The 20,536-nt window shown below is 37.5% G+C and overlaps 1 protein-coding gene across 2 annotated transcripts in view; it reads right to left on the minus strand.

Annotated features, from left to right (window-relative positions):
- The window catches only part of LOC147823146 (uncharacterized), a 456,826-nt gene that overhangs the window by 348,748 nt on the left and 87,542 nt on the right, over nucleotides 1-20,536 (minus strand). The window lies entirely within an intron of this gene.

The raw sequence follows: 20,536 nt of genomic DNA on the forward strand, positions 1-20,536 counted from the left end.
TTATGCAGTTGGAGACAGTAGGAAAAACGCAAGACACTGATCCCTGAGAGGCCTTTCAGAGTCAACAGCTGGTGAGTGACTGAAGTACAAGGAGACAGTCATGCGGAGAGGAGCAGGTAGGGAGGCCATGGTGGGGTAGGGCTGGGTGTCTGAACCTGGGTCCCAGAAGAGTCCACTGGGTGCTAACACTGCCAAGTTCCCACAGTCACAGGAGACTGCCAGCAGTGGGAGAGCAGACTGAGGAGCCTTGCTGAAAGGCAGTGAATGGTGATCACAGACTCGGCTCCTGCAGTCGGGGGCCGGTTTCTGCCTGAGCCACACAGGATTGGAAAGTCACATCAGTGCCTTGTCTCACTGTAAGCAGATCTCTGCACCCAAGCACCATTCTGGGGCCAGACTGCCACCTTACATTTGCAATACGATCAAAGACACATCCTGGCCTGAGCTCTGCTCTGTCACCTGAGCCTGAGGAAAGGAGCCATGTGTCCAAAACAATAGAAATGTTCTTTTGCTATTCTTTATGACATTGTTATTTTTAAATTTTTTATTCTTATTTTACTTTCTAAATTTTGGTTTGTAACTCTTTGCCATTTTCCTCCTTCTGTACATTTCCCTGCACACTTTTATTCCATTATTTAGACTTTTTTCTTTTATGAGCATGTCTGTCTGTGTGCTTCGCTTACTCATGCCTTTTGTTTTCCCTCCCAAAATAGTTTATAGAGGGTAAGGGAATTCTCCCTTGTCCATTTAGATCCCTCCTACTTTTACCCATATCTCTTTGCCTGACCTTTTTCTCCTATGTTTTATGTATTCTCAATTTTACTTTTCTTTCCTCTCCAACTTTTTAATTGCATCCCTCAAACTTTCTTTCTAATATTTATATTAATCATAGAATCTCTTCCCATCCCCATTTCCCACTACTAATGTTTTACCCAGATTTCCTTGTTATTCCCTTCTAAATATATATCATCATACCCTTAACATCAATAGGATTCTTTGCTCCCTTCTATTTCCTACTTCCCATACCACAAAGGAGAGGTCTAAAAAAATAATTTTTTTAATTTTTATCTTCTCTTGCCCCACCCCAATGGTACTACCCAGTCCCAAATCCCCTGGGGTTTTGATAACTAATTCTAAAAATTACTGTGGAATGCTGTTTTTCACCAGTAGGGGAGACACAGCCATCAGATTTAGTGCACATTAACTGTGGGTCAAGACTTAGACTGTTAGGATACTTAAACTATAGCTGTGGATTTCTTCTCTAGGCTAAAGGGAGACTCAAAATAGGGTCTTATGCTATGTTATTTCTTAACTAGCCCTGATAGATACCACTGTAATGGATTAGCCTGTTACTGCTGTAGTTGAATTGATTGCATGGGAATAATCCTGACTCAATGGACAATTTAGTGCCAGTGAACTTGTCTGATGAATCCACCATCACCCCCAGGGAGAAGGACACCAAGATTTTCTAACCCAAGAACTCAGACTGGATCAGATTTTACAAGAATTCTTGCAGCCTGGCAGAAAAGAGGTCCTGAGTCTGAGTTAACTTCAGTATTGTGATGGAGAGATCAGAGCAGTTACTGGGAAGTGAGCACCCAGACTCTCTGGCAAAGAATCTACTCAGAACTCACATATGCAGTGTCTCATTGCAATATCTAATCTGTGTTCCCATTGGACATCTTATTGGGTTAAGTTTTTGTATGTTTCTTGATTTATTTAGCAATGTGGGGTTATGTTGTGTTATTTTATGGTTCCATGTGTTTTTGGGTTTTTATCCTTGTACTTTTTCTTTTTCATTGGCTCTCATTTAATAGGTATCTAGGTTCTCTCCTTCATTTCAGGACTTTATCTGGCTTCTTCACCTCAAACTCATGAAACAATATTACTAACATATTTCTGTATTCTTTTCCCAAACATGTAAACTCCTCCTCCTAAGTTTTTAATTTCACCATACTTAGCTCCCATACAATATCTTCACTAATATTATTCTTTGATCCTCCCCATCCTAAGCTTTTGGCACTTCCATATCTTACTTAACTTACTGCCTTCCCTATAAGCAAGTGCTGATAACTACATAGTTTTCCTCAATTACAAAGTGAATCCCCTTTCTCTCATATCTCATTCTTACCCCTACAAAATATTCTCTGAAAACTCTCAATACTAAACCTTCAACTCAACTAAAAACACTCATATAAAATCAGATCCCACATCAAATTTCTCATCTATGACCATTTGTTCCTTCAAACCTCCCCCTTAGTGTCTAACACTGCTCATCCAACCATCTCCCATTCTCCTGATCTCACCTCACCTACCTTGCTGCAGAGCAACCACAAATAACAAATATGTCATAGTGTGCATAAACAATAGACAAAGGAGGGAAGAGTAACTCCAAGTACTATCATATAGAAGTGTTGTAAGATTGAACCTGTGGTAAAAACAAAGATTTAACCTGTGGATGCTGTTGTAAATAGAAACAATTTTTTGGCAAAACAAAGAAACAGAGTCAAACTCACATAGTAAATGACAGAAGAAATAAATGCTAGGGATGCATATACAAAGCTGAAAATTATTCATGGGAACAAAACATCCTATGAAAATTCCCCATATAAGCCACAAACTCTCCTTGCTTCTCTACTCCCCAACCTGCAGTAATGCCTCCCCCTCAAACAAGAGAAGAGAAAAAAGAGGGAGCATATATACTTAAAATATATATAATTTAAATAGATAGATTGATAGATAGATAGATCGATAGATAGATAGATATAGATATACAAACAAAGACAGACACTAGTAAGAGAATGGGGAAACAAGGAAATAGAAGCTCTCTGAACCTCCCTCCAATTCTTTCAAAGCAGAGCAAGGGGTCACAAATGGAGAAGAAAACAAACACCAGGTAGCAGAAATCTGTAAAAAGTTCATAGAAGGGATAAAGAAAATAGATGAGTTTAAAGAAATGAACCAAAAGTCCACAGCAATTGCACTCAATATCCCCATGGTGAATTTTTGGAAAATAGGTAAAAAGCTGGACAAGCGAACCAAAATAGTTCAACATTTGAATGACAGATTGAACACATACATGGAACCCTCAAAAAGAAGTCAAACAGAAATGCCTGAAATTTAAAAAGAAAAAACAGTATAGAATTCATACATTGAAGTAATAATCAATGTGAAGAGAGTGTCTGATATTGATGACAAAATAGTGAATTATGATAAAGAGCTAAAAGAAGCCAAAAAGAAAATAAGAGGACAAGAAAAGACTATCCAGCAGCTACTAGATGACAATAAAAAGTCCAATCTAAGGCTAATCAGAGTTAGAAAAAAATCTAGAAGATATCACATATGGAGTCACTAGGATGCTTACAGAAATCATGGAAGAAAATGTCCCAAATATAAGAAAAGAGTTTAAAATTATATATAATTTATTATCTATGCACATGTATAGAACACCAAACAATTATGATGAAAACAGAAGTTCACCAAGGCATATTCTTATTGAATTCACAGATATCCAGCCAAAAAACAGAACTTTAAAGGCAGGCAGAAATAAAACAAATCACATATAAAGGTAAAGCTATTAGAGTCACAGGAGACTTCCAACCACAAACCCTGAAGGCCAGAAGAGATTGGAGTGAAATATTTCAAGCACTGAGAGAAAATAACTTCCAACCCAGATTAACTTACCCTGCAAAGCTGTCTTTCAAAACAGATGAAGAAATAAGTTATCTCCATGAAGAAGACAAGCTCAGAAGATAAATGAGTGCTAAACCAGTCTAAAGAAAATACTTGAGAATATTATTGATAGAAATGATGAATTGGACACAGCTAAAAACACAGAAGAATCTAGTTAGGTGATGGATAAACAGTAATAAAATGCATCAGGAAAAACAAATAATACAACAACAGATAAAAAAAAGCGATGATACTAAATAACCATCACATCTTACAAATACCTCTCCATGTTAACAGCCTCAACTCTCCAATCAAAAGATAGCAACTGGAAAACTGAATTAAAAAAAAATTCTAACCATCTGTTGCATTCAAGAAACTATCAAATCCAGGGAACACACCGAATCAGCCCTCTGCAGACAGGCAGGTCTGCCCATGCTCTACCTAGGTCCCAAGTCCCACAGAACACGCTGAATCAGCCTTCTGAAGACAGGCAGCCACCTGGTTCCACACTACAAAGAAGCAGAGGACACCAGACCACCAGAACAAGATACTGAGTCCTGCTGCTCCCGGCCCAGAGGTAGGGGCTTCTGAGCTGCCATCCCACTGCTCCTGGTCCAGAGGAAGGGGCTTCCTGGCTACCATCCCTCCTGCTGCTCCCAGCACACAGGAAAGGGCTTTTGGGGCACCATCTCTACCACTGCTCCCAACCACTGTCCCACCTTTCCCAGCTCAGAGGAGGTAATCCGTGCAGGCGCCAACATCTGCTCCCCCCCCCCCCTTCGAAATGGGAAAACATGTAAATAGGTCTCAAAACCAGACTTCCAGATAACCTACAGCAACCCCAAAGGGAAATGAGATGGAACCCTCTGATACTCAACCACCAGGACCCACTGAACTGGCAACAAAAGGGGATCTGGAAAAAATGAAATCACAAATAATTTCTCAGATAACAGGAGAAATTGTGCCCTTAGTGCAAGACACGATTAATACATCTAGAGAGGACCTCAGGAACATGATGGAATCCCAACATAAGAAACAAATGGAATCCATAAAACAGATGCAAATAGATTTCCAGGACATGAAAAACTCCATTGAAAGTCTACACAGCAGAATGAGCCAATGTGAAGACAGAAATTCAGATATAGAACATAAGATTGCAATTAGTGACCAGGAAAAGAAAAATTGCTTCCAAATTATAAGGGAACATGAGAAATCAATCCAGCAGCTGCTAGATGATGCAAAGGAGAATAACATAAGACTAATTGGGCTCAATGAAGAAACAGGAGAGAGTGCAGATGAAATAAAAAATCTCTTCACAAAAATAATGGCAGAAAACTTCCCAAGCAGAGGAAAAGAGCTTGACATGCAGATAAGTGAGGCATATAGGACTCCAAAAAACCTTGATCAAAAAAAATCTACACATAGGCATATAATTGTTAAGATTCCAGAAACTCAACAGAAGAACAAAGTTCTACAAGCAGTTAGAGAAAAGAAACAAATCACATACAAAGGAAAGCCCATCAGAATCACAGCAGACTTCTCAACACAAACCATCAAGGCAAGAAGAGCTTGGAGTGACATATTCCAAGCCCTAAAAGAAAACAGCCTCCAACCCAGATTGATGTACCCTGCAAAACTAACTTTCAAAATTGATGGAGAAATAAGATACTTTCATGACAAAGAGCACCTTAGGAACTTTGTGAATACCAAACCAGCACTCCAAAGAATTTTACACAATATCCTAGGAACAGACATTGAGGATCACAACCCCAGGAAGAAAAGCAGAATGAACCCATCAGGCATGACAAGAAATTAAATGGAAAGGGGGAGAACCCAACAAAAAGAAACTCATGGCAATGACAAATCAATACATTTCAGTTATAACCGTCAATGTTAATGGTCTCAATTCACCAATCAAAAGGAATAGACTGGCAGAATGGGTCAAGAAGCAAAATCCAACAACATGCTGCATACAAGAAACACACTTAATTCAAAAGGAAACTCATAGACTGAAAGTTAAAGGGTGGAAAACAATACTCCATGTGACAGGAACCCAAAAAAAAGCAGGAGTAGCTATCCTCTTTGCAGATCAAGTAGATTTCAAACCAACACTGATTAAGAGAGATGAAGAAGGAAACTACATCCTTGTAAAGGGAACAATCCAACAGGAAGACATAACAATCATAAATATCTATACACCAAACACTAGTGTGCCCAACTATATAAAACAAATACTAATGGACATGAAAAGTCATATATGCACTAATACAATTGTAGTGGGGGACCTCTACACCCCACTGTCACAAATAGATAGATCAACTAGACAAAAAATTAGTAATAAAATACTAGAACTCAATCAAACTCTTGAACAAATGACCTTCACAGATGTTTACAGAGTCTTCCCCCCCACAAAATCAGAATACACATTCTTCTCAGCTGCACATGGGTCATTCTCAAAAACAGACCACATACTCACACATAGAACATGTTCAAGTAAGTGCAAAGGAATTGAAGTTATCCCCTGTATATTATCAGACCATAGTGCGATGAAATTGGAGATCCATAGCAAAAGAAACTCAAAAACTTTCATAAACACATGGAAATTGAACAACACACTACCGAATAACCAATGGGTCACAGAGGAAATTAAAGAAGAAATCAGACAGTTCCTTCAATTAAATGACAATGACAATACAACATATCAGAATCTATGGGACACAATGAAAGCAGTCTTAGGAGGGAAATTCATAGCAGTAAATTTGCATATTAGGAAAACAGAATGAGCCTAATTAAACAACCTGATGCTGCACCTCAAGCTTCTAGAAAAAGAAGAACAGGACAACCCCAGAGCTCATACAAGGGAGGAAATTATAAAGATCAGAGGAGAAATCAATGCAATGGAGACTAAGAGAATACAAAAAATCAGTAAGGCCAAGAGTTGGTTCTTAGAAAGAATCAACAAAATTGACAAACCCTTAGCCAACCTTGTCAGAAAAAGGAAAGAAAAGGCCCAAATCCATGCAATCAGGAATGTGAAGGGTGAAATCACAACAGACCCAGCAGAAATCCAGAGGATCATCAATACCTACTTCCAGAACCTATACTCCAATAAGATAGACAACACAGAAGAAATGGACAGATTCCTAGATACAGATGAATTATCGAAGTTGAACGAAGAAGACCTAAACATTCTGAACAGCTCAATATCAACCAATGAAATTGAAAATGTAACTAAAAACTTATCAACTAAGAAAAGCCCAGGCCCTGATGGCTTCACTGCTGAAATCTACAAGACATTTAGAGGAACTCCTGCCACTACTGTTTAAACTCTTCAATGAAACTGAAAGGGAAGCAATACTCCCAAATTCATTCCTGGAAGCAAGCATCATCTTGATCCTCAAAGCAGAGAAAGACCCAAATGAAAAAGAGAACTATAGGCCAATCTCACTAATGAACATAGATGCAAAAATCCTTAATAAGATAATGCCAAACAGAATGCAGAAGATCATCAAGAAGATCATACACCCTGATCAAGTGGGATTCATCCCAGGGATGCAGGGATGGTTCAATATATGCAAATCAATCAATGTAATACACTATATCAATAGAGACAAGGACAAAAACAATATGACTATTTCCATAGATGCAGAAAAAGCATTTGACAAAATCCAACACGCATTTATGATGAAAACCCTACAAAAAATTGGAATAGATGGTCTCTACCTCAAACTGATAGAAGCCATCTATGAAAAACCAAGAGCCAATATCATACTAAATGGTCAAAAGCTGAAATCCTTCACACTAAAATCGGGAATAAGACAAGGATGTCCACTATCACCACTCTTGTTCAATATAGTTCTGGAAACATTAGCCACGACAATTAGACAAGAGAAAGAAATAAAAGGAATAAAGATAGGAAATGAAGAAGTCAAATTGTCATTATTTGCAGATGACATGATACTCTATAGAGCAGACCTCAAGAAGTCCACCAAAAGTCTTCTAGACTTAATAACCAAATTCAGTCAAGTAGCTGGTTACAAGGTCAACACACAAAAATCAATAGCTTTCCTCTACACAAATGACAGACTCACTGAGAGAGAAATAGGGCAAATAATTCCTTTCACAACAGCATCCAAAAAACTGAAATACCTAGGAATCATCCTAATGAAAGAAATCAAAGACCTCTTCTCTGAAAACTATGGCACTCTGAAAAGAGAGATTGAAGATGATATCAGAAAATGGACAGACATCCCCTGCTCCTGGATAGGAAGGATTAATATAGTGAAAATGGCCATACTTCCAAAACTGTTATATAGATTTAATGCAATTCCAATTGAGATCCCAGCAGCATACTTCATGGACCTTGAGAAAACTATCCAAAAATTCATTTGGAACAAGAAGAGACACAGAATAGCAAAAGCAATTCTAGGTAAGAGAGACATGGCAGGGGGTATCACAATCCCCAACCTGAAACTATACAACAAAGATACTGTGATAAAAACAGCATGGTACTGGCAAAGAAACAGACCTGAGGACCAGTGGAACAGATTAGAAGATGCAGAAACAATGCCAGACACACTCAGCCATCTCATCTTCAATAAAGGAGCCAAACACCCTCACTGGAGGAAAGATAGCCTCTTTAATAAATGGTGCTGGAAAAATTGGGCTTCAACTTGCCAAAGATTAAAACTAGACCTGTACCTCTCACCACGCACTAAACTAAAATCAAAATGGATTAAAGATCTAAATATTAAAATAGAAACTCTGAACCTGTTGGAACAGAGGTTAGGTAGAACCCTTGAAGAGATCGGTGAAGGAAAAGATTTTATGAACAAAACCTCAGTTGCCCATGAACTAGCACAAACAATCAACAAGTGGAATCTCTTCTTATTAAAAGGCTTCTGCAAGCAAGAGAAACCACCAGCAGTGTGAAGAGACAACCCACAATGTGGGAAAAAATCTTCACCTGCTCTTCCTCAGACAAAGGTCTACTATCTCGAATCTATAAAGAACTTAAAAAGATCAGACCTCCCAAATTTAAAGGCACAATCCAAAAATGGGCATCTGAAATGAACAGACATTTCTCAGACAAAGAAGTAGAAATGGCAAATAAATACATGAAAAAATGTTCAACATCACTGGTCATTCGAGAGATGCAAATGAAAACAACGCTGAGATTCTCTTTCACTCCAGAAAGAATGGCTGCTATCATGAAATCAACCAATCACAAATGCTGACGGGGCTGTGGGGAAAGAGGAGCCCTGCTCCACTGCTGGTGGGAGTGTAGACTGGTGCAACCATTGTGGAAATCAGTATGGAGGTACCTCAAAGAACTAGGACTGGAAGTCCCACTTGACCCCGCTATTCCACTGCTGGGGATCTTCCCCAAAGAATTAAAAGAATCATACCACAGTGATATATGTGCACCCTTGTTCATAGCAGCACAGTTTGTAATAGCTAAAACTTGGAAACAGCCCAAATGCCCATCAACTGGAGACTGGATAAAGAAAATGTGGTTTTTCTTCTAAAATGGAGTACCTGTCAGCCATAAAAAATGAGAAATTAGAGACATTTATAGCTAAGTGGATGCACCTTGAGGAGATACTCTTAAGTACAATAAATAGGACACACATGTACAAATTCCAAATAGTTTCTCTGGTGTGAGAAACTGAAAGTGTAAATAAGGGCTAAATGTATACTAGGTAATGTAAAATAGGAAGAAAAGGGGCAAAGGGGAAGGAAGTGGGAGGGCTAGGGGAAAGGATAGAAGGGAATGGGATTAATATGAGAAAATGGAAAAATAGGAGCAAAATCTTTGTAAATAGGGAGGAATGGAGGGGTTGAAGGGAGGGCTGGGCAAGGGTGAAAAATAAGAACCAAGAGAGACTATGTAAAGGTGCAAATTTCCAATGATGAATGTCATTATATTGTATACCTAAAATATACCAATGATTAAAATGAATAATCGATAATGTAAAACAGGAAGAAAAGGTCCAAAGGGGTAGGGGTAGTGGGAGGGGCAGGGGAAAGGAAAGAAGGGAAAGGAAAAATGCTGAGAAATGGAAAAATTGGAAATAAAGTCTTTGTAAATAGGGAAGGGTGGAGGGGGTGAAGTGAGGGCTAAGAGAAAAAAAAGAAACTATCAAATCCAAAAGATATTCATAAACCAAACTTTAAAAGATGGAAAACAACATTTTATGCACCAGCACACTGAAAACAAGTGGGGTATGGGTATCAATTCTAATATCAGACATGCTAAACTTCAAGCTAAACCTGATTAGAAGAGACAAGGAAGGTTACTACATACTAGTTAAGGGAACAATCCAACAAGAACAGATAACATTGATAAACATATATGCACCAAATACTGGAACACCTATCTTCAGAAAACAAAAACTGCTGAAATTAAAAAATAAAATAAACATTTATGCAATCAACATCCCACTTTTGCAAAGAGATCACCACAACAAAAAAACCCAATAAATACATTTCAGAACTGAACCATACCCTTCAATATATGGACTTAATGGATATCTAAAGAGTATTCCACCCCTCTACAACAGAATATACATTATTTTCAGCTTTTTCCAAAATATATCACATCTAGTCCACAAAGCCTGCTTATATAATTATAAAAGAAATGAAATCATCCCATACGTACTATCAGACCACTGTGCAATGAAAATAGAAGTCAATGACAGAAGAAATTTCAGAAAAGGTAAAAGCTCCTGGAAAATTAAAAATATACTCCTAAACAACCAATGGGTCACAGAAGAAATCAAAGAAGAAATTTTAAAATGTCTAGACATTAGTGAAAATGACTGTACAACTCAATAAAACATCTGGGACACTATGAAAGCAGATCTAAGAGGAAACTTCATTGCAATCAATGTTCACATTAGGAAAACAGAGCTAGCCCAAATAAATAACCTTCTGAGAAATCTTGAGATACTCAAGAAACAACAACAAACCACCACAAAACTAAAATTAAGGAGGGAAATTATGAAGATGAATCAAAAATCAATAAAATTGAGATTAAAAATACTATAACAAATACCAACAAATCAAACAGCTAGTTCTGCCATGTGTGGTGACTCACATGTGTAATCCTAGTCCTCAGGAGGCTGAGGCAGGAGGATTGCCATGAGTTTGAGGCCAGCCTGGGCTACATAGCGAATTCAAAGTCAGCCTGAACTACATGGTGAAACCCTGCCTGGGGAAAAAAAAAAGCTAGTTCTTTGAAAGTATAAGTAAAATAGATAAGACCTTAGCCACATTCACAAAGAGAAAGAAAACACTCACATCAATGTGATTAAAAATGACAAAGGTAAAATCACAACAAACACTGTTAAAATCTAGAAGACAGTAACTATTTCAAAAAACTATATTTCAACAAATTAGCAAATTTTGAAGAAATGGAAAGATTCCTAGACACATACAAATTACCAAAACTAATCCAAGAAGACATAAATATGCTTATCAACCCATTAACAAGCAATAAAATTAACTTACTAATAAAGAATCTAAACTAAAAAAGCTCAGAACCTGACAGGTTCACTGCTGAATTCTACAAAATCTTTAAGAATGTTATATCACCAATACTCTTCAAGCTCTTTAACAAAATTGAAAGGGATGCAGTGCTCCCAGACTCATTTATAGAAACCAGTATAAACCAGATGCCCAAAATGGACAAAGACCCAACTAAAAGAGAACTATAGGCCAATCTCTTTAATGAACATACATGTAAAAATCCTCAACAATATATTACCAAATAGAATACACCACATTATCAAAAAGATCATACACCATAATCAAGTAAGTTTCAGCTCAGAGATGGCAAGGATGGTTCAGTATATGGAATTCAATAAATGCATTACATCACATAAACAGGAGCAATGTCAAAAAAACATGATTGTTTGTCAAAATCATATGACACAGAAAAGGCTTTTGACAAAATCCAACACCTCTTTATTATAAAAACCCTGAAGAAAAGAGGTATAGAAGGACCATACCTAAATATGACAAACTAAAAACCACCATTTACTAAATGAGAAAGAAATCATTCCCCTAAAATTAGAAACAAGACAATATCCACTATCACCTCTTCTATTTAATATAGTACTTGAAATATTAGCCTGAGCAATTAGGCAAGAGAAAAAATAAAAGGTATGCATATAGGAAAGGAAGAAATTATCATTATTCGCAGATGACATGATAATCTACATAGAAGACCCAAAGAACTCTACCAAAAAACTCTTCGAATTAATAACCAACTTCAGCAAAGTAGTAGGATTCAAGATAAACACACAAAAATCATTGAGCATTTGTGTACAGTAACAAGAAATGAGATGAGAAGGAAATTATGAAAACAATACCATTCACAGTTGATTCAAGAAAAATGAAATATCTAGGAATTAACCTAACCAAGAAAGTGAAAGACCTCTACCAAGAAAACTATAGTACTCTGAAGAAGGAGACTGAAGAGGACATAAGAAAATGCCTGATCCTGGATAGACAGAACTAATATTGTCAAGATGGCCATACTTCCAAAACTGTTATACAGATTCAATGCAGCCCCCATCAAAATACCAACAGCATACTTTACAGATCTAGGGAAAACAACCCTAAAATTCATATGGAGCCAAAAGAGAACTGAAAAAGCAAAAGTAATTTTGAGCAATAAGTGCAAAGCAAGCAGCATACCAATACCTTATACTACAAAGTCACGGTGATAAAAATGTCATGGTACTGGAACAAGAACAGTCATATAGATCACTGGAACACAACTGAGCATACAGAATCCTCCTCAGACATATTAAACTATTTGATCTTTGACAAAGGGACTAGAAGAATATGCTGAAGGAAAGATAGCCTATTCAACGAGTGATGTTGGTAAAATTAGTTATCTGTTTACAGAAGAATGAAACTGGACCCTTATCTCTCACTGTATATTAAATTAAAACAAAAATGGATCAAAGATCTAAACATTAAAACAAAAACATTCAGCCTTCTGAAAGATAAAATAGGTAAAACATTTGAAGACATGGTTATAGGAAAGGATTTTATAAACAGAACCTCAATTGCATAAGAAATACCACCAAGAATCAACACATGGGATTATATCATACTAAAATGCTTCTGTACAGCAAAAGAATCAATCAGTAGAGTGAAGAGACAACCTACAAAATGGGAAAAAATTTTACTAGCTACTCCTTAGACAAAAGACTAAACTCTAGACTATACAAAGAACACAAAAAAACTTAAACCACCTAAAATTAAAGACCCAGTTCAGAAATAGGCACGAGAAATGAACAGACACTTTGACAAGGAAATAATATAAATAGTCAACATATATACAAACAAAATGTTCAACATCTCTAGCAATTAGAGAAATCCAAATTAAAACAATGCTATGATTTCCTCTTAGTCCATAAAGAATGTCAGTCATTAGAAAAACAATGCTGTTTGGTTGTGGTGAAAAAGGGACCCTCCTGCATTGTTGGTGTGCTGTGGCTGTGTCTAGATGTCCCCTCAAAGCCTCAGACAGTCTTTTTTGAAGGTAGCTAAATCTGGAATGTGTGATGCTAGGATTAAGGTCATTTGATTATTAAACCACTACACGTGAGTGATTGGTTTGGCACTGCCCTAATTCAGGTAGTCTGAATAAGATAAAAGGAGCAGAAAGACATTGTTAAGGGCCCTTGATGCCTTTGCTACCTTGTGTGTGCCATGTTGTTTCTCCTCTGCGATGCCTCTCTGCCATGTGCCACCCTGCCTTGGAGCCAGCCAATTATGGATTGAAACCTCTATGAACTGTGAGCTAAATAAACCTTTTCCCCTTTAACTTTGAGTGTTGGATTATTTTGTCTCAGAAACGAGAGAAAAGTAACTAACACATGATGGAATTGCAAAATAGTACAACCATTATGGAAATCATTATGGAGAGTTCTCAAAGAACTGAAATTAGAAATTACATATGATCCAGTTATCCTCCTGCTAGGTACAGTGAACCCTTGACTTATGAACTCAATTTATTCATGAGGGCTGGTTGTAACTCAAGTTGGTTGTAAGTTAAGACTATTTTTCCCATAAGAAATAATGGAAATGTCCATGATGCATTTCAAACCTCCCCTTAACTAATCTTTTCAAAATAGAAAATTGTTGTATAATGTGCAAAATTTACCAGAAACATCAATATTTTCCTAGTGTATTCACTAAAAAGTTAGAAAATGAGCCTAGTTTACCATAAACAACAATTTCATACTGTACTCATCATTCAAGTTGACATCTTTGGCTTGCAGGAAGGGAGGATGAAATGGAAAGTGATTATTATCTGGAAGGAGAGTACTCTTCCATAAGAAGGGGAATCTGTCTCTCTGTTGTTCTTTAGCCAACAAGGACCTGCTTCTGACTCATTAGGTCTCAACCTTTTCAGAATTAAAAACTGGTCTAAGATTGTCTGTTTCTGTCTTTTCTTTATACTGTTCTATAGTATGACATGACATTGTCATTAATCAAGTGAATGCAGTGACTGACTTTTTCTCTGTCTGAGTGGTGTTCTCTACAACTGTTTGTAGCTCTGTCCATTTTTTCAGGATTTCCTTTCAGAAGAACTTTGTTGCACTGATTGTTGATACTCCCCTTCCTCTTCAGAAAGCTCCTCAGCCACCATTCTCTGTTGCTCAGCCAGAAGTTGCTGAAGTTCCTCTGTAGTCAGTTCCTCTGAGTGTTCCTCCACCAGTTCCTCAACATCACCACTGTCTACCTGCAAGCTTATGGACTCTGCTATAGTGACCATGTCATCAACCATAGGGTCAATTGTTTTGTTTTTGTTTTTTTTGGTACCAGGGATCAAACTCAGGTCCTTGAGCTTGCACAGCAGGTGGCAAAACCACTGAGCTAAATCCCCGGCCCTAACCACAGAGTCAATTGAAGGCTCAGGCTCCTCTTCACAGCCTTCAAAGTCTCTCTCATATATAATTTTAGGTCACACTTTCTTCCAAACAGATCTCAGTGTCCTTAGGGAAGCATTGGCCATGGATTTCTCAGTTAAACCCACACAGGAAAGATCAGCATTCAGGTCATAACTCAAGTCTTTGGTCATAAAACTAAAATTCCAGTCATAACCCAAGTTGTTCACATGTGAGCCCAGTTGTAACTTAAGGGGTTCACTGTATCTTCCCAAAAAAGCTTAAGTCATCATATTACAGCCATACATGCATACTAATGTTTATAGAAGCATAATTCATAATAGCTAAATCTTGGAAGTAGCCTGTATACCCATCAACAGATGACAGAATAAAAAAAGTGGTATCTATATATAATGGAATACTACTTGGATATTAAGAATGACACATTTTTAGGAAAATGGATACACCTTGAAAATATAATGTTAAGTGAAATAAACCAGACCCATAAGTTTAAATACCATATGGTGTCTCTCATTTGAGTAAGGGAAAGTACACAGAAAGAAAATGATAAAAGATAGATAGAAAGGGACAAGGGCACAGATCTCTTGTAATAGGGAACCAGTAGAAGGGAACAAAGGTGAGGGGTGAGGAGGGGAAGGGAAAATAAGAAGAATAAAGATATGCCATGTACTGGATCAGAATAACCCAATTAATGTAAACACTATATGCTATAACATGGGCTAAGACAAATAATATCAACAAGTATGAAAAAAGGGATGGGGAACCAGAAGAGGAGGGGGAAGGGAGGGAAAGAAAAAAGGATTTAAAAACAGGAGAAACAAACTGTAATATGTACATATAACCACTCCCCAAGATGACTGTAAATTATATGAATCATAAACATGTTATTAATAAAATTTAAAAATTATACCAAAAAAGAAGTGGCTTTTGGGCTCTTGCTACTGGCTGTAGTATTTTTTTCTTAAATTCTTCTATTGGTACATTTTAGGTATACAATACGTTTACGTTTATCATTGGGTGTTTGTACCTGAACATGATGTATCTTGGTTCTTATTTTTTCCCCATTACCTGTGCGCCCTTCACCCCTCCACCCTTCCCTATTTACATAGACTTCGTTTCCATTTTTTTTTCTTTTCTCATAATTTTTCCTTTCCCTTCTTTCCTTTCCCCTTCCACCACCCTGACTGTAGTATTTTTGAAAGTGTAGTCATGATCCCCAGAAATAAATCATTTGAAAAATATTATACTGTTCTGGGACCCCAACCTGGAATCACAGTCTTAAGCATCTTAGGCTATTTAGGTGGGCATTAAAACATGAAAAATACTACATTATGCATTGAGCTATATGTTACATGAATATCAACTAAGCTCATGTTCCCTGATGAGGAGATCACAATACAGTCTAGGTAATAAGAGATAGATAAATAGATAGACAGATAGATAGATAGATAGACAGACAGACAGACAGACAGACAGACAGATAGATAGATAGATAGATAGATAGATAGATAGATAGATAGATAGATAGATAGACAGACAGACTTAGATAGATAGACTTGAAACTAAAATTAACATGCTATCTCTGGTCAAAACAAACAGATGTAACCCATAAATGGCTGAGAAGTTCAAATACTAGAGATTAAGGGAAACACCAGTTTTTGAGCTATGATATACCCTGTAAATGGAAATCAAAGGCAGAATCCTGTGCATTCTGTGAGACTCATAAAAGAGCATCATCAGTCAGAACATTTAGTTCTGAGACAGAGTGACATTTCAGAAGTTATAATGAGGGAAATATTTAAGCAAAAGAGTCCTATCCAACATGTTCAACTACAGATGCCTAGGAAAGATGGAGATGGTGCAAAGTACAGATGGACAAAACACAAGAATTCCCAGCCTGCATTGCAATCACCCTTGGGGAAACATCTAGGAAAGGTGACCTGAATCATTCTAAACTCATAATTGGGAAATTCTCCCTCTCAGTTCAGGTCTTGTTCTCTCACTACAGCCAAATGTAAACAAGCTTTCATTATGAGAATTGCCTTCTCTTGAAAGAGTTTTAGCCTCGGGAGGGAAATATGCCACCACTTGTACCAGAAAGCCCTGGATGAAATCACATACACACTTACGTGTCATTCTCTATCCCTGTTTCCCAAATTGATGCAAACACAGAGAAATTTTGCTAAGTATTTTTGTACCTCAATCCCTAATTCTTTATTCTTGTCTTAATCTAGCATCTGATTGGATTTGGCTTGAACAGGATTTTATGATTCAGCCTCATACAGTGTACAGTGTACAGTGTAAAGTACAAAGTACTCAGAATTTAACCTGAGTTGATTAAACAAGAATGATCAATATACTTTGCCATAAAAGGTCCAATAAGAACTTGTGCCACAGCTATTTTTATCATATACTGAAAAAATATTTCATTTCTCAAAAATGTCAGCAAAGGAAAAAAATTGATATTTTTGTTTTACCTTCATTGACCCTGAGAATTCTCAAATAGAAACAAAATATAAAGTATAAATTCTCAAATTCATGTGAAAAGTTCCACCAACTACCAAATGATATATAGGATTTTCCCAATTCCTCCTTCTATTTCCAGTCAGCTGGTGGTGAAAGTGTGCTGGTAAAAGGTGTGATTCCCCCTCACATCACCTCATTGATCTCCTTCCCTTTCTAAAGGTGCTTCCTTCTTCCATATTTGAAGAACTACAATGCTTAATTTTCCCACTGAGTAAACAGTGACTACATAGAGAAGCTGGTAACTTAAATACAGAAAGGAGGCCAAATGAACTTTCTGAGAAAATATTATTTATATCACTAATTGATCTAGAACACTTTTGATCCAATCGGACACTGGTCTGTCCCTACTTGTCAATTAATATTTCTGAAATATTAAAACCCCAAACAATAAACATAACTTTGGAACAACATTGGCAAGTAGATATAATAAGAACAGTTGAAATACATTATTAGGAAAACATACATTGAATTTTGTCTTCAAAAATTGACCTACACTTTCTAACACATACATCACAGAGACAGTAGTAATGTGTTTGGCAATGTGACAATGAATGAACAGCCTAAATTCTGAAATATAAGCAATCATAGAAAAGAAGCCCTCACATATAGTTAGAATAGAAAAACACAGCTCATGGAAAAGATTAAATACTGCAATTTAGGTCATAGGATTTTGACTACTGAGAAAGACAGAAAGTCCTAGCAGAAAATGAAGAAACAAGATGAAGAAAGAACAGAATATGTCAGAGACATAAACATGTTATCGAGTCACGCGGGACATGCCAAATCAGCCCACTGCAGACAGGCAGGTCCGCACACACCCTACCAAGGTCACAAGGCATGCAGAAAACGCCGAATCAGCCTGGACCCCGGCAACAATTCACTGTAAACCGCCCCCCCACTCCTCTGTGCAGTCACCTGGTTCCACACTACAAAGACGCAGAGGACACCGGACCACAAGAACAAAGTACTGAGTCCCGCTGCTCCCGGCCCAGAGGTAGGGGCTTCTGAGCTGCCATCCCACTGCTCCTGGTCCAGAGGAAGGGGCTTCCCAGCCACCATCACTCCCGCTGCTCCCAGCACACAGGAAAGGGCTTTTGGGGCACCATCCCTACCGTTACTCCTGGCCCCTTTCCCACCTCTCCCAGCTCAGAGGAGGTAATCCGTGCAGGCATCAACAGTGCTCCCCCCACCCAGTAGAAATGAGAAAACACATAAATAGGTCTGAAAACCAGACTTCCAGATCACCTACAGCAACCCCAAAGGGAAATGAGATGGAACACTCTGATACTCAACCACCTGGACCCACTGAACTGGCAACAAAAGGGGATCTGGAAAAAATGAAATCACAAATAATTTCTCAGATAACAGGAGAAATTGTGCCCCTAGTGCAAGACATGATTAATAAATCTACAGAGGAGCTCAGGAACATGATGAAATCCCAACATAGGAAACAAATGGAATCTGTAAAACAGATGCAAATAGATTTCCAGGACATGAAAAACTCCACTGAAAGTCTACACCGCAGAATGAGCCAATGTGAGGACGGAATTTCAGATATAGAAGATAAGATTGCAATTAGTGACCAGGAAAAGAAAAATTGCTTCCAAATTATAAGGGAACATGAGAAATCAATCCAGAAGCTTCCAGATGAAGCAAAAAAGAATAACATAAGACTGATTAGAGTCAATGAAGAAACAGGAGAGAGTGCAGATGACATAAAAAAATCTCTTCACAGAAATAATGGCAGAAAACTTCCCAAGCAGAGGAAAAGTGCTTGACATACAGATAAGTGAGGCATATAGAACTCCAAATAGCCTTGATCAAAAAAAATCTACACATAGGCATATAATTGTTAAGATTCCAGAAACTCAACAGAAGAACAAAGTTCTACAAGCAGTTACAGAAAAAAAACAAATCACATACAAAGGAAAGCCCATCAGAATCACAGCAGACTTCTCAACACAAACCATCAAGGCAAGAAGAGCTTGGAGTGACATATTCCAAGCCCTAAAAGAAAACAGCCTCCAACCCAGATTGATGTACCCTGCAAAACTAACTTTCAAAATGGATGGAGAAATAAGATACTTTCATGACAAAGAGCACCTTAGGAACTTTGTGAATACCAAACCAGCACTCCAAAGAATTTTACACAATATCCTAGGAACAGACATTGAGGATCACAACCCCAGGAAGAAAAGCAGGATGAACCCATCTGGCATGACAAGAAATTAAATGTAAAGGGGGAGAACCCAACAAAATGAAAAACTAGTGGCAATGACAAGTCAATACATTCCAATTATAACCATCAATGTTAATGGTCTCAATTCACCAATCAAAAGAAATAGACTGGCAGAATGGGTCAAGAAGCAAAATCCAACAATATGCTGCATACAAGAAACACACTTAATTTAAAAGGAAATTCATAGACTGAAAGTTGAAGGATGGAAAACAATACTCCATGTGACAGGAACCCCCCAAAAAAGCAGAGGTAGCTATCCTCTTTGCAGATCAAGTAGATTTCAAACCAACACTGATTAAGAGAGATGAAGAAGGACACTACATCCTTGTAAAGGGAACAATCCAACAGGAAGACATGACAATCAATATTTATACACCAAACACTAGTGTACCCAACTATATAAAACAAATACTAATGGATATGAAAAGTCATATATGCACTAATACAATTGTAGTGGGGGACCTCAACACCCCACTGTCACAAATAGATCAACTAGACTAAAAATAAGTAATGAAATACTAGAGCTCAATCAAACGCTTGAGCAAATGAACTTAGATGTTTACAGAGTCTTCCACCCCACAAAATCAGAATACACATTCTTCTCAGCTGCACATGGATCATTCTCAAAAACAGACCACATACTCACACATAGAACATGTTCAAGTAAGTGCAAAGGACTTGAAGTTATCCGCTGTATATATTATCAGACCATAGTGCGATGAAATTGGAGATCCATAGCAAAAGAAACTAAAAAATTTCATAAACACGTGGAAATTGAACAACACACTACCGAATAACCAATGGGTCACAGAGGAAATTAAAGAAGAAATCAGACAGTTCCTTCAATTAAATGACAGTGACAATACAACATATCGGAATCTATGGGACACAATGAAAGCAGTCTTACAAGAGAAATTCATAGCAGTGAATACGCATATTAGGAAAACAGAACGAGCCCAATTAAGCAACCTGATGTTGAACCTCAAGCTTCTAGAAAAAGAAGAACAGAACAACCCCAGAGCTCATACAAGGGAGGAAATTATAAACATCAGAGGAGAAATCAATGCAATGGAGACTAAGAGAATGATAGAAAAATCAATGAAGCCAAGAGTTGGTTCTTCGAAAGAATCAACAAAATTGGCAAACCCTTAGCCAACCTTGTCAGAAA

This window comes from Heterocephalus glaber, unplaced genomic scaffold (genome assembly GCF_053883595.1).
Source record: "Heterocephalus glaber isolate CG9 unplaced genomic scaffold, H.glaber_assembly_v1.0 deba00001600, whole genome shotgun sequence".
Lineage (NCBI taxonomy): Eukaryota > Metazoa > Chordata > Mammalia > Rodentia > Bathyergidae > Heterocephalus > Heterocephalus glaber.